Source organism: Pelobates fuscus, chromosome 1, assembly GCF_036172605.1.
Source record: "Pelobates fuscus isolate aPelFus1 chromosome 1, aPelFus1.pri, whole genome shotgun sequence".
Taxonomy (NCBI): domain Eukaryota; kingdom Metazoa; phylum Chordata; class Amphibia; order Anura; family Pelobatidae; genus Pelobates; species Pelobates fuscus.
Genome location: NC_086317.1, coordinates 57,173,480 through 57,186,690, shown reverse-complemented (window position 1 = coordinate 57,186,690; position 13,211 = coordinate 57,173,480).

Sequence of the window (13,211 nt, the reverse complement as noted above, 5' to 3'; positions counted from 1 at the left end):
GCATGAGGTGGGGCAAGGATTGTGTTGGATTAGATAGAGAAACCATAACATCATCTGCGAACATAGACTTATATATGCCTTGTCACCTATGCCATATATGCCTTGTCACCTATGGATTCCTGTAATATCTTTACAATCTCTTAGTTTATATGCCAGGGGTTCTAAGGATAACACAAATAATAAGGGCGATAAAGGGCAACCCTGGTGGGTGCCATTTGTAATCGGAAAGGGTGTTGACAAAAAACCTGCGTTGGATACTCTAGCTGTAGGGTTGGAATATAAAGTTAAAACGCCTTTGATAAATGTTGCAGGAAAACCAAACTTTTTGAGGACCTGTTCCATATAGCACCAGTTTAGCCTGTCAAAGGCCTTCTCCGCGTCCAGCGCAAAGAGAAGACCTTCCATGCCTTTCGATTCCATATGGGATAGAATATTTATGATTTTTCTCGTATTGTCTGAACCTTGCCTATTTTTTACAAAGCCGGATTGGTCATTGTGTATTATACGTGTCAATATGTTTTTCATTCTTTCAGCGAGAACTTTAGCATATAATTTTGCGTCGCAATTTAACAGCGATATGGGCCTAAAGTTTTGACACAATGTAGCTGGTTTACTGGGTTTTGGTAGAGTGGATACATGGGCTTGTAACATCTCCAATGGCATATCGCCAGTTGAAAAACATTGGTTCAGGAGCATAGTGAGAGAAGGAACGAGGGTCTCAGAAAAAGTCTGGTAATAGATGTTAGGAAGGCCATCTGGGCCTGGTGATTTGTGTGCAGGTAATTTATGGATCACCTGTAATATTTCTGATTCGGTGATCGGGTTAGTGAGGAGATCAATTTCCTCTTGTTGTAATGTGGGAACATTAACTGACGCTAGGAATTCTTGGGCTACTGATGGGGTGTGCGTTTTGGTGTCTTCACGGAGGTTATACAATTTCTGATAATATTGGGCAAATTCCTCTACAATCTCTTGGGGATTTGTGATTTTGTTTTTGTCAGAGGAGAGGAGCCAAGCCACTCGTGAGTTCGCTGTACGAGCTTTTAATTTGGCCGCTAATATTGATCCTGATTTGTTTCCATGTGCAAAGAATTTTAATTTACCGCGTTGCAGTATGTAGTTTGTTTTCTCTAATTCGATTTCATGTAATTTAGTTTGGAGCGACCTCAGTTCGCAATATTGTGCTGGGGTAGGGCTTTGTTTATTGGCATGCGTGAGAGTTGTTATATCTTTGAGAAGTGTACGATATATTTCTTCTCTTCTGCGTTTGGCTCGGCTAGCATGTTTAATAAATAAGCCTCGGACCACGGCCTTATGGGCTTGCCAAATCATATCTATGGATGAGTGTTGAGTAGTATTAAGTTCAAAGTATGAGGTTAGATCAGCCTTAATTTGGGCTATTATGAGAGGGTCCTTTAAAAGAGTGTCGTTAAGGCGCCAGGTACCTCTTCCTCTAGAGGAAATTTTTTCTTGAATTGATATGGCAATGGGGGCATGATCAGACCAGGTTATAGTCCCAATATATGCCTTAGTTATGGTTGGTGTTATAGATGCGTGAACCAGGAATCTATCAATTCGTGAATATGAATTATGTGCTTGGGAGTGGAATGAGTAATCTTTTTCCGAAGGGTGGAATACCCTCCATATATCTAGGAGGCCCGCATCATGTATTGTCGTCCGAAGACGGGCTGCTATGTAGGCTCGTTTTTTAGCGGTTGCCCATGAGACTAAGGCATCTGATGTCGTATCTAATCCGCTGTCCAATATAAAATTCGTGTCCCCACCCATAAGTAATGTCCCAAGTGAGTGTGATTTGGCCAAGGAAATCATTTTGTTTGCAAAGTCTAGTTGGTTTTCATGTGGACCATATATATTCAACAGTGTGTATGGTTCATTATTTATAAGACATTGGATAAGGAGAAATCTGCCCTCCCTATCCCTTATTGTTTTGTGGGTGGAAAAAATTACATCTTTGTGTATCAATATCGATACCCCCCTCTTCTTTTTGGTATAACCAGTATGAAAGCCTACCGGGAATGATTTGGAACTGAATTTAGGTACATTGTGTTTCAAGAAGTGAGTTTCTTGATAGAAAGCTATATTTGCTCTCATTTTTTTTTGCTTCGGCCAAGGCCAGTCTCCTCTTGTGAGGGGAATTTAGGCCTTTGGCATTAAGGGACATAATGGTTAAAGCCATATTAGGTGTAACGTTGGGTATAGTGCTTCAACAATGGGGATCCATTGAATAAAGTGAAGTATTGACCCTTGGGGGAAGTTATCATCCCTTTATGGCTAGGTTTCCACTTGGTTAAATTACCTTGCTTGACATGTTTACGTATGCTTATTATATCCATCGACACATGCGAGGGGTGCCAGTAGGTTGGGGTATTACATTCTTTCAAGACATGAGTACCTAAGTGTGATACCCCCATTTGTTGCGGGAGTGCCTGAATGATGTGCCCTATGGGTGCATCTTTATATGTGCATGGATACCTGTAGTCAACAATGCGTAGTGGGAGTCGGTCCCTGATAATATATAATAACATAGACCGTGACATGGGGGGAAGGGGTAGGAGTTGTTGGGTTAAGTAAACAAAAATTGTGAGCCCGAAGGCAACTATATACATAAGGACGTGCCAGGACATAATGTCCGGTGTCCGAACAAAAGGTATTGGCCCAATGGAGCCAGTATGGGGGAGGGTAATTGCAAATTATCCGTACTTGACCATTTGTATACTTAGTTTGTGGTCGGATATGGGTGGGTCTAGCCTTTTCTGGAAATATCTAAATAGCTTATCATCCTCAGTTGGCACATTTGTAAAGATTAAACATTTGGTAACATTACTTATTGAACAAATATATAGCATAGAGAATAAGCATGTTAAACATAGAGCTTATTAAATATAGAGCTTATCAAGCCTCAGAAAACGTGAGGTGTAGAACCAGCACAATTCAACATTCTCACGTGTCACCACGAGTCCTCGTGTGAGGGGTTCAGGATCGCGCCTCGCCAGTCAGCGAAAGTCAGTGTTTCTTTTGCTTTTTGTCACGTGGATCCATTCTTTAGATAGCTTTGCAGGCGATTTATGAACGTCTTTTGCAGAAGTGTTCTCCTCTAATTGTTCTATAGCGAGGTCCCAATCTTTCAATAATTTCATCCCTTCCGCCATGGATCTGATCTGATGCTCTGTACCATTTCTTTTAATGATGAGACGTGTGGGGTAACCCCACTTGTATGAGACTTCAGCGCCTCTCAATGCCTTGGTGATTGGCATAAATTCGTTGCGTTTCATTAGAGTAACTGCGGATAAGTCCACGAACAGTTTAATCCCTTCATAGTGCGCTGGCATGTTGCTGATATTCTCTTTGGAGGTAAAATGGTGCACCCTAGTGATGACATCTCTGGGTACAGAGGGTGCTAGGAATCTGGGTTTCGGCAGCCTGTGCACTCGGTCTTAGCAAAGATCACGTTCTGTGAGCTCAGGGCAGAGTGTTTTGAAGAGAGACACAGTATATGCTTTCAGGTCTGACGGGCCAATATCTTCAGATATCCCTCTGAGGCGTATATTGTTACGCCGATCTCGGTCTTCATGATCGGCTACCTTTGCTGTTAGAAGGTTAAGCCTTTCTTCCATAGAATCATATGCTCCTGCAAGAGAATTGTGAGCTTCAATGATTTCCTCTGACTTATCTTCCAATAAGGAGGTGCGTTCTCCAATTGCTTGGATATCAGCCCTTACATCACGGGCGAGTTTGGAGAAGTCTGCTTGGAGAGACTGCTGTAAATCTTGTAGCATCCTTTGGATTGTTGTTTCCGACGCTGGAATTGGATTCCCTAGCGAGATGGAGGTGCTGTCGCTCTTGTCAGAGCACGCTGTAGGTGACGAAGGGCCGCCGGCGCCATTTTGAGGGCTCCATCGCGGAGGTGTTAAGGCCGCGATTTGTAGCGTTGTGGGCGCATTTTATTATTTTTTTTGTTTGCCCTTTGTGCCATAGTGCTCTCGGACGTCGGGTAGATATTTGTGAATGCTGGATCAGGTCAGTAAATCACTTCTAATCGCTGTAAGGTGTGTACCCTCGCTGGAGCTCACACATCCATTTCCTCAAGCTGCCAGGCCACGCCCCCCATTGAGCCCTATATTTTACGGGAAGCCAATGCAGGGACTGATAGAGGGATGGGGCGTGGGAGGTGCGGGGGGCAGACAGGAAGATGAGCCTCACTGCAGCATTATTTATAGACTGCAATGGGGCAAGTTGGGAGTGTGTAAGACCACTGAGAAGTGGATTGCAGTAGTCAAGGCAAGAGAGGACAGTGACATGGACCAGCACCTTAGCCGCATGTGGCGTTAAGTAGGGGCGGATGTGCGCAACATTTTTGAGATGGAAGCGGCAGCATTTGGCGATCGACTGGACATGAGGGGCGAAGGAGAGGTTGGTGTCAAAAAGAACACCTAGGCAGTGAGCCTGTGCTGTGGAGCTGATGGTAGCACCATTAATGTGGAGGGTACTGAAAAACGGGAGAAGCAACATGTGACTGGGTGCCTCTGCCAATCGCTGCTTCCTAGTAACTCCGAGTACTTCCAAGCACTTCCAAGCACCTGACACCATAACCACTGTAGGTCTCATAGCCAGTGTAACAGCTTGGTTGGGGTCTCGCTGTCCTCCACTCACCCAAGACCAGGATCCAGGTTCCAGTGGGTAGACCTCTCCTAATCCAGAGAGTAAAATAAATATGCTCTTAAAAGAACAAGTTATTATAATCCAAGAGATTATATTAATTATTAATAGTGATGTCGCGAACATAACATTTTCGGTTCGCGAACGGCAATTTTCGGCAAACCGGGCGAACCGCCATAGACTTCAATAGGCAGGCGAATTTTAAAACCCACAAGTTGTTTCAAGGGGACTAACACCTGGACTGTGGCATGTAAACTCCGATCCGCGGCTGCATCTTGCAGCCGCTTAGTAGATAACTCCCTTATTCCCACGGTATTAGGGAGTTATCTATTAAAAGGCTGAAAGACCTAAATTGGTCTTTCAGCCACATTTACTAATACTAAGTAAAGATTACTTAGTATTAGTAAATTCTGCCCCTACTCGCTATACCGCGAGTAGGGGCATGTCTAGTAAGCAGTGAGCAGCCAGTGGCTGCTCACTGTAAAAAAAACCCACAAAAAACCTATTGGCTCCCACCCCTGTGCGACAGGTGGGGGCCATAAATTACAATGGGGGGGAGGATCTCCTGTCCTCCCCCCGGCCCCCACCCCTGGGTGGCGGGTGGGGTCCATAAAGATAATGAGGGGGGGACCTACTGTCCTCCCCCCCCGCCCCCACCCCTGGGCGGCGGGTGGGGGCCATAAAGATAATGAGAGGGGGGACCTACTGTCCTCCCCCCCCCCACCCCTGCACGGTGGGTGGGGGCCATAAAAATAATGAGGGGGGACCTACTGTCCTCCCCCCCCGCCCCCACCCCTGCGCGGTGGGTGGGGGCCATAAAAATAATGAAGGGGGGTCCTACTGTCCTCCCCCCCGGCCCCCACCCCTGCGCAGTGGGCAGGGGCCATAAATCACAATGGGGGGGACCTAATGTCCCCCCTGGCCCCTACTCCTGAGTGGCGGGTGGGGGCCCTAAATACTAAAAAGGGGGGGACCTAAGGTCCTCCCCCCTGGCCCCCACCCCTGAGCAGCGGGTGGGGGCCCTAAATACTAAAAAGGGGGGACCTAAGGTCCTCCTCCCTGGCCCCCACCCCTGAGCGGCGGGTGGGGGCCCTAAATACTAAAAAGGGGGGACCTAAGGCCCTCCCCCATGGCCCCCACCCCTGAGCGGCGGGTGGGGGCCCTAAATACTAAAAAGGGGGGGGGACCAAAGGTCCTCCCCCTTGGCCCCCACCCCTGAGCGGCGGGTGGGGGCCCTAAATACTAAAAAGGGGGGGGACAATAAAAATCTGGACAATAACATAATCTAGTAAAGCAGTGATGAAACAATAGAGAGAAACCTCTCTCAGTAAAAAAAGTCAAATTTGCTGCAGAACATCTTGAAATGCTTTAAATATTTATTTTGAAGGTTTCAGGCAATAAAGTCTATATGTGAGATAGAAAAATTAAAAATAGTAAGGGCTTATGGTCACACAATTATGATCAAAAATGTTTTTAAGTCTCTTTTTCTTATTTGTTTTTCTGCGTTTTTGGTATCGCCAAGTGATGCATTTGCCAAGTCATCAGGAACTCCCGCCCCTCCTCTGGAGTACAGATTGGTACATTTTGTCCTTCACAATGGAATAGCAGCTTGACAGGAAGCCCCGCTCTGTATTTTATTCCACTGGCCCTCAACTCCTCAGTAACCTTTGTGAATTCCCTTCTTTTAGACAAAATGGCTGATGATATATCCTGGAGTCATTTTAGGTGTTGGAACTCAACAGAAAAAGTAAATCCTTGACGTAATTTCAAGATGTTCTGCAGCAGCTGAGATTATTAATGTATCGATATGTTTTTCTTTGCTACTTCATTACTGCTACAAAATATTAAGCAACTGTGTATATCGATAAGATAGTTGGCCTTCAGTTTACTATCACAATGCACTGATGTTGTGCAGTAGCTCGGACTATCAATGCCAGCAGTAATCATTGTTCATTCATTTTATTGCAATTGTAGGTTATCAACATGTTAAAAATTATTTCTTACTGTGTGCGATATATTTAATTTTTTTATTAAGTATTTCTATACTTGCAATTATGTTCAATTGTTTTACTAACTAATCGTAATAGTTTTTTTTAGTTCCATTTTTTCTGATACTATGCCCAGATCCCTATTTTATCCATATATTGTAATAGATAACCATAAAAACGATTAATCTCGCATAACAATGAAACAGGCCTATTAGGTTGGGGGTTATATACTTTTGTTTTTTTTTATATATATACATGTATTTTTTTTTTCTTTTTCCTTTTTTCCCTGCACCAAATATAGTTATTGTAGGACAATATATAATATATTGTACTAGACTGACATTATGCAGACATCACATTTTATCAGTTTGATAAATAGCTTCAAGCAACCTGCTCTGATGGGGTATTCAGGCCTCTCTTATTATAGGCAACCTTTTATAATGGTCCTAAATTCCATTTTTTTTTTTTATTGTGAGGGGTCTGGGTGCCTTGCAGGGGGAGATATTGTATATTATGGAGACTAGATTCTAGAAATAAACTGTTATGTCTATTCAACAGTCTTACCCACACATAAGCCATAAGCTTTGAAACAGTTTTATAATATTCAAGATTTTATTTTCACTATGTCTTAACATTCAATGACCATATTTCTATGTATGTTTTGCAATGTCCTATTTTTCATGTGTGCTTATACTGTGGTGGATAGATAAAAGTTTCCCTTTTCAACTTTTATTCTGTGCCCTTTCCCTTTGTTGTTGTTCCTAAAGTTTTTCGAAAAAGTTCAATAAACCATTATTTGAAAAGAAAGTATCACTTGCCATGTCCATATCTATTCATTACGAAGAAATTCACTTGCAAAACATTCATTGGATTATTTGAAAAATGAAACAATATGTAGCGAAAACATGAAAATGTATGTGAAGCAATACTGAGATCTACCTAATATCTCTTGGCTTCTAATCAGAGACTCTGACAGGCATATGTCATCTCTGACGAGAATTGTGTTGGGATATTCTGCTCCTCCTCCTAAGACTGCACCACTAATAGTTCCATCCATGGTCAAAAAGATTCAATAACTGAATATATTTTAGTCTGAAGCCACTATTACCTGTCCGACTGACAGCCATTAGTAGGCATTAAAACTGTAAAATGTAAACAGTGCTGTTTGTCAGAAATGACACAGTTTACACCAACAGCATCTATGTACCAAAATCACTACATTAAGATAAAGTGCTTCTGACAGAGTTCCTGTACTCCGACTGAGTACTTCCGCCCAATCCGCTACCTAGCAGTGGGGGAGAGAGCCAGGGGCGCCGAGGCTTGACTGGGGTCTCTTTTCCACCCAACCGGGCTGCAGGTCTCCTTACAGGCAGGTATTGTTTCCTCTGCCTATACCTCTGCAGCTTTCCTTCCAGGCAGGCATGCATCTCTGCCTGCAATGTAGTTGTTCTTGTCTTTATAAAGACACTTGCAGCTCTCAGGTCTAGCTCTCTTTGATTTGTTCCAGGGATAGAGGCTTTGTGAAGCCCGCCAACAGATATAACAACTCTGGGGCTGAGAGCCCTAAAAATCCACACAGCTCCAAAAGGAACTAACATACAAAGATTTATTTTTACGTGGGACAAGCCCATGTGATAATTATGCAAAGCTTACGGTGAATGACTCATATAAATACATAAAACCAAATCATGTGAAGAAACATACAGGCACTCATATTAACACACATACATATTAATAGAGGGGCGGGGAAGACAATAACAAACATGAAATATCTCTCCTGCCTGCAAAAACGATAATATGCAAATCTACCTGAATATGCAAATTAACAAGCCTTGCTATTCAGTAGTGCATATTGCTGTTGCTACCAACAGGTTGCACTGTACAGGCTTCAAAGCCAAATCCACCTAGTAAGTAGCAAGCACCAGTAGTACAGGAGAGCACACAAAACATCTAACGATAAAACAGCGACACACACCCTGCACCTATAATGGGCACAGCATAGTCCAGGGTCCTACACAAAGTGTCTGGAAACTCCAGGTGATGGTGACTAGCGTCACAGTGCTTTTGCTTTTAATTAAAAGCAAATAAAACATCATGGCATTTGCAGTTTTACAACAGTGGGGTGTACATTTTTGCAACCCTGGGTACTCGTATATACTACTAATAATACAAATTGCCGATCTAAATTGAGATAATTGAAAATAGCTTTATATGTACATTATTATATTACGCATGAAATGAGTTCTATAAAAAAACACAGGGTTTAAGACGGGCAGTATCTCATTTTAATTACTTCTGTGTCTTTCGCAACTGTCCCTATGGTTACAGTAATTTATTTCCATCAGCATATCCACATAGGTCTTGCTATTGAACTTATATCAATAAATGACTCACTGTAGCCTTCTTTGCTTAATCATTTATCTTCTGAAAAGTAATAAACATCATATAAAAAAAATAGCTCTGCAAAGATGAATACTATGCTGAACTGTCCTACAAGGGTCTAACTCTCTACATCTAATGCTAGACCAAAAAGAGATCCCCAATGCCAGACCAAAAAGGATCTCCTCTAAAATGAAACCATAAAGAACATACTAGTGATTAAAAAAGGAAAATAAGTATCGTTAATAAATACACATATAATATTATAAGTAAAATAACCAGTCATGAAAAATAAACGTGTTCATGATTGTGACACTGGGTAATCCTTTAATCCTGGATCGGTAGGGGTGCCTTGTGGACTGGTTTGGGAAACATTGGTCTACACACAAGGCCAGTTAGAATTTACAACACAGTTCAAAACTTTATGAACATGTTTGAAGCCCCAACAGGCGCATCATTACCATTTCATTTACAGCTGAGGTACAAGACAACTCATTCGTGAAATGTTGCTACCACTTTACCACTAAAACATAAAATATTCAGGGTCTAATAATGGATAGGAAGCAATAGAGGAAATTGAATGGTGCTGCAGGAACATAAATGTACTAAAACCACAACCTTAACATGTGGTGGGTTTAATGCTCAGTGTCCCATTAATAATAATAATCTTATTGGACAAATAGTTTTATAACATTTATCACCAGGGAAAACACCCACTGAATGGTTTAAAAATAAAACCAACTTTTTAAAATCTGCACATTATTTCTATTTGCATTAAATTGTTTTTTTAGTTAGGTGCTGATTTTTTTTTTTCACTCTGGAAATAAATCTATAGACTAGTTACGTTTTATATAATTGATCTAAATACAATTGCTAAGGACCGTGAGAACAAATCTTCCAAACTCATATTAAGTCTTGCCTGGCATATACATTATAATTGGGAGCTTCGACAGGTGGTCGAGTAAAACAGATTGTTTAACAACGTTGATCTACTGCTTAATATCCCCATTTTCTCTTAATCTGGATCCAAGCTATTGTCACACTTAATGTAATTATACTTGATTGCATTGGAAATCCAATGAAGCAGACCTCAGCAGCAAGACCTAATAAGCCATCTATATGTTTCCTAAAACCGAGTAAATTGCTTGGCAGCATGGGAAAGTGTCCTCCTTTCAAACCTTTAATTTGCTCTGTATACCTATTTGTCTTAGTTACATTGAACAGACTGTGCTCTGTGTTTTACACACACTTCTTGCATCCCTTCAACTTTTTGTTCTATAATTTCCCATGAAAAAGGGATTAATGGTATATGGAAAGTGGATCTACAAAGTGCAATCTACAATTTAGACACTTATATTTGAAATGTGTTTGAAATGTGTTTCTGCGTGGTGTTGCTCAAATGTATAATCATATTCTATCTCTATGCTGAGTCAATCTAGAAATAGTCATTTTTTAATTTTTTTTTTTAAAGTAATTTAATTGTTTATCAGGTTAGCTGGTTGCAGCATGTAGATAGGACTGACAATCTGCTACATGAATATTTATGTCACAATTTTATATTTTAGGTATATTCGCTGAAGGGAATTTCAAAGTTAAGCCTATAGTAGCTGACATGGAAAAGTTATGCTTCCAATTTAGCTACTTTGGCCTTAAATTTGAAATTCACTATACATTTACTTTGAATTCTTATTTAAGTCAATAGCCCTGTAAATCTCCAATTGGTAAACACTTTCGATGCAAAATAATCATTGAGGGGTCATGAATGCAGTAGGAATTGGATGATGGTATGTAAGTGTTTTCTGCTATTTTGTAAATATATCTCATCAAATATTAAAGTTATTTTAACTTGAAATTCTGTCCTTGTTTGTTGCCTGATTTTTACACTAATAATCAGTATTCTATGACAGATCAGAGAGTGCAGAAGACCTTGGGAAAAAAGTGCACTATTTGTGCCTTTGTTATGTTTATTTTTTATCGGTGTTGGATATAAGATGAAAAAAAAAGTAGCAGATGACACCGAGTGTTTAAAGTCGCGATCTCCATAGAGGAAACTATCCATTTTATGGTGAGATGTAAAGGTCTCCTGAGCTTCCTTCTTAATATGACTTATTGAGGAAAAGCAGTATTTTTATGCAGACATGCCTCAGATTCTGTTTACATTTTGCCTGCTGGGAAAGTTAGCCAATTATGTGTTTGACTTAAGAAATTGTATTTAGGAAGCACCTAATGCAGTCTGTCCGTTTGTATAAAAGTTGTGTATAAGTTCTTTAAGTTTATGTGATAAACTCCACAAACCTATAAGACGCTATGGCGATGCCCTTCCAAACGAATTTAATAATTGCATGTCTGAAATAAATATGTTTAGATTGGCCGAACCAGTAAGTGCAGATTCTTGGGATGTGCATCAATTAAAAGGAATTTTTAAGAATTATTTATTTTTAGTGATGAAGCACTCTCACCCTGACACATACTTTTAAGAAATTTAATTTAACTCATTAGAAAATTAGATAGATGTTCTGCACAGTATATTAATTAGTTAATATTTTCTCATGTTCAGTGGCTGTAGATATTCCCTAGATATCCCTTATTAAAACGTTTCATACTTTTACCTTTTAAAACATATTAATGTTCTAAGATAGGTGTTAAAGTCCTAAATGAAAATGGTAAATCAAAATGCAAAAGTTCAGAGACTGCCTGATTTAAGGGCTTCCTCATTAGGAGCTTTAATGATCTTGTGATTATGAATTCCAAGAATAAGCACCTCCTAGTGTTCACAAAGCTGTAACAGAAGATTCCAACGGAACTCCAATAATTACAGTGTTTGACTCATCAGCTCATCTATTAAGCCCCAGTTGAAGTCATACTTGCAGAATATCAGAGCTTGGAATCACAAATCCACGTGTGCACTGACTTACATGAAAGGAGAACTTCAAACGTCATAGGAACTTAACCTACTTGAAAAAACAGTTTTCATTGCTTCACTGCACATGGTGTCTTAGAACTCCAGAGATTGATGCAATTATAAACACACCACATCACTCAGATCATATAAAAGATGTATGTATGAAGATAATGTATTTCTTTGGAAACTATTTTAGTGAATTTCTCTTTATTTTTTTTGTAATTACAAAAAATATGGGCCATTCATTATAAATATTGGGAAAAAAATAAAATTAAAAATAATACAATAAAAAGGGAATTATACAATATCACGTTTTTATCCATGTAAAGTTGAATACAATGCTTTCAAATTTACTGTGACTTGTAACAATATAATGTACACAAATGAAAATGGCACATATCTTTTTTTTTTGTTTAATTTTTTATTAATACGTTTTTCAAAAACAATACAGAAGAGAAAACAATTATAACAACACACAACAAAACAGGGGAACAATGAATGACTATCATCCAATAATATATTTTAAGTGTATATTAAATCAGTTCTATAATAGAAATATACAACAGTGGTAACATTAAAATGTCATATGTGTCTTGAAAGGTTGGTGTATTTATTAAAAAATAAAATTCAAATAATGATCTTTTACCAACCGGTCTGGTGCAAGTCTAATGAAAAATGTATAGGACATAATGGCCCCTGACCCCCACTTTCCAGAGTGTCCATTCATGTTTTAGTAAGTCTACAGCAACAGCAGATGTCCTAAAGGCCAACTCATACCTCTTGGCTATAAAAACTTTGTGCAATACTTTAGTCATTGATGGAATGGTATCGGACTTCCAATACTGAGGGAGAACTGAAGTTGCTGAACCAAGAGATGAGTCAAAATAACTTATGTAGACTTGGACAAATTGTCTAAGAGGTTTCTTCAGGAGACACAAAAAATGTCACATATCGTAGTCCAAAATTTAACAAAATGTAAATAACGAATGAGGAATACTAAGTATTGTAACAATGCATTAAACTTGATGTTTGTTTTTAATATTATTTTCCTATTTATCCCACTCCTGTTTAGATTAACTAGAAAAGGTGTAAATTTGTCTAGTGGCTGGCTAATAATATCTATTGTAAAATATTAGTGAAAGAACTTCCCCTATCGTAGGAATAGTTGGAGATTTCCAGTATGGAGGTTTAATGGATTTTGCAGCTATTAGAAGAGGACCATGGATAATGACAAACATAACATAAACAGTAAACAACAAATGTGA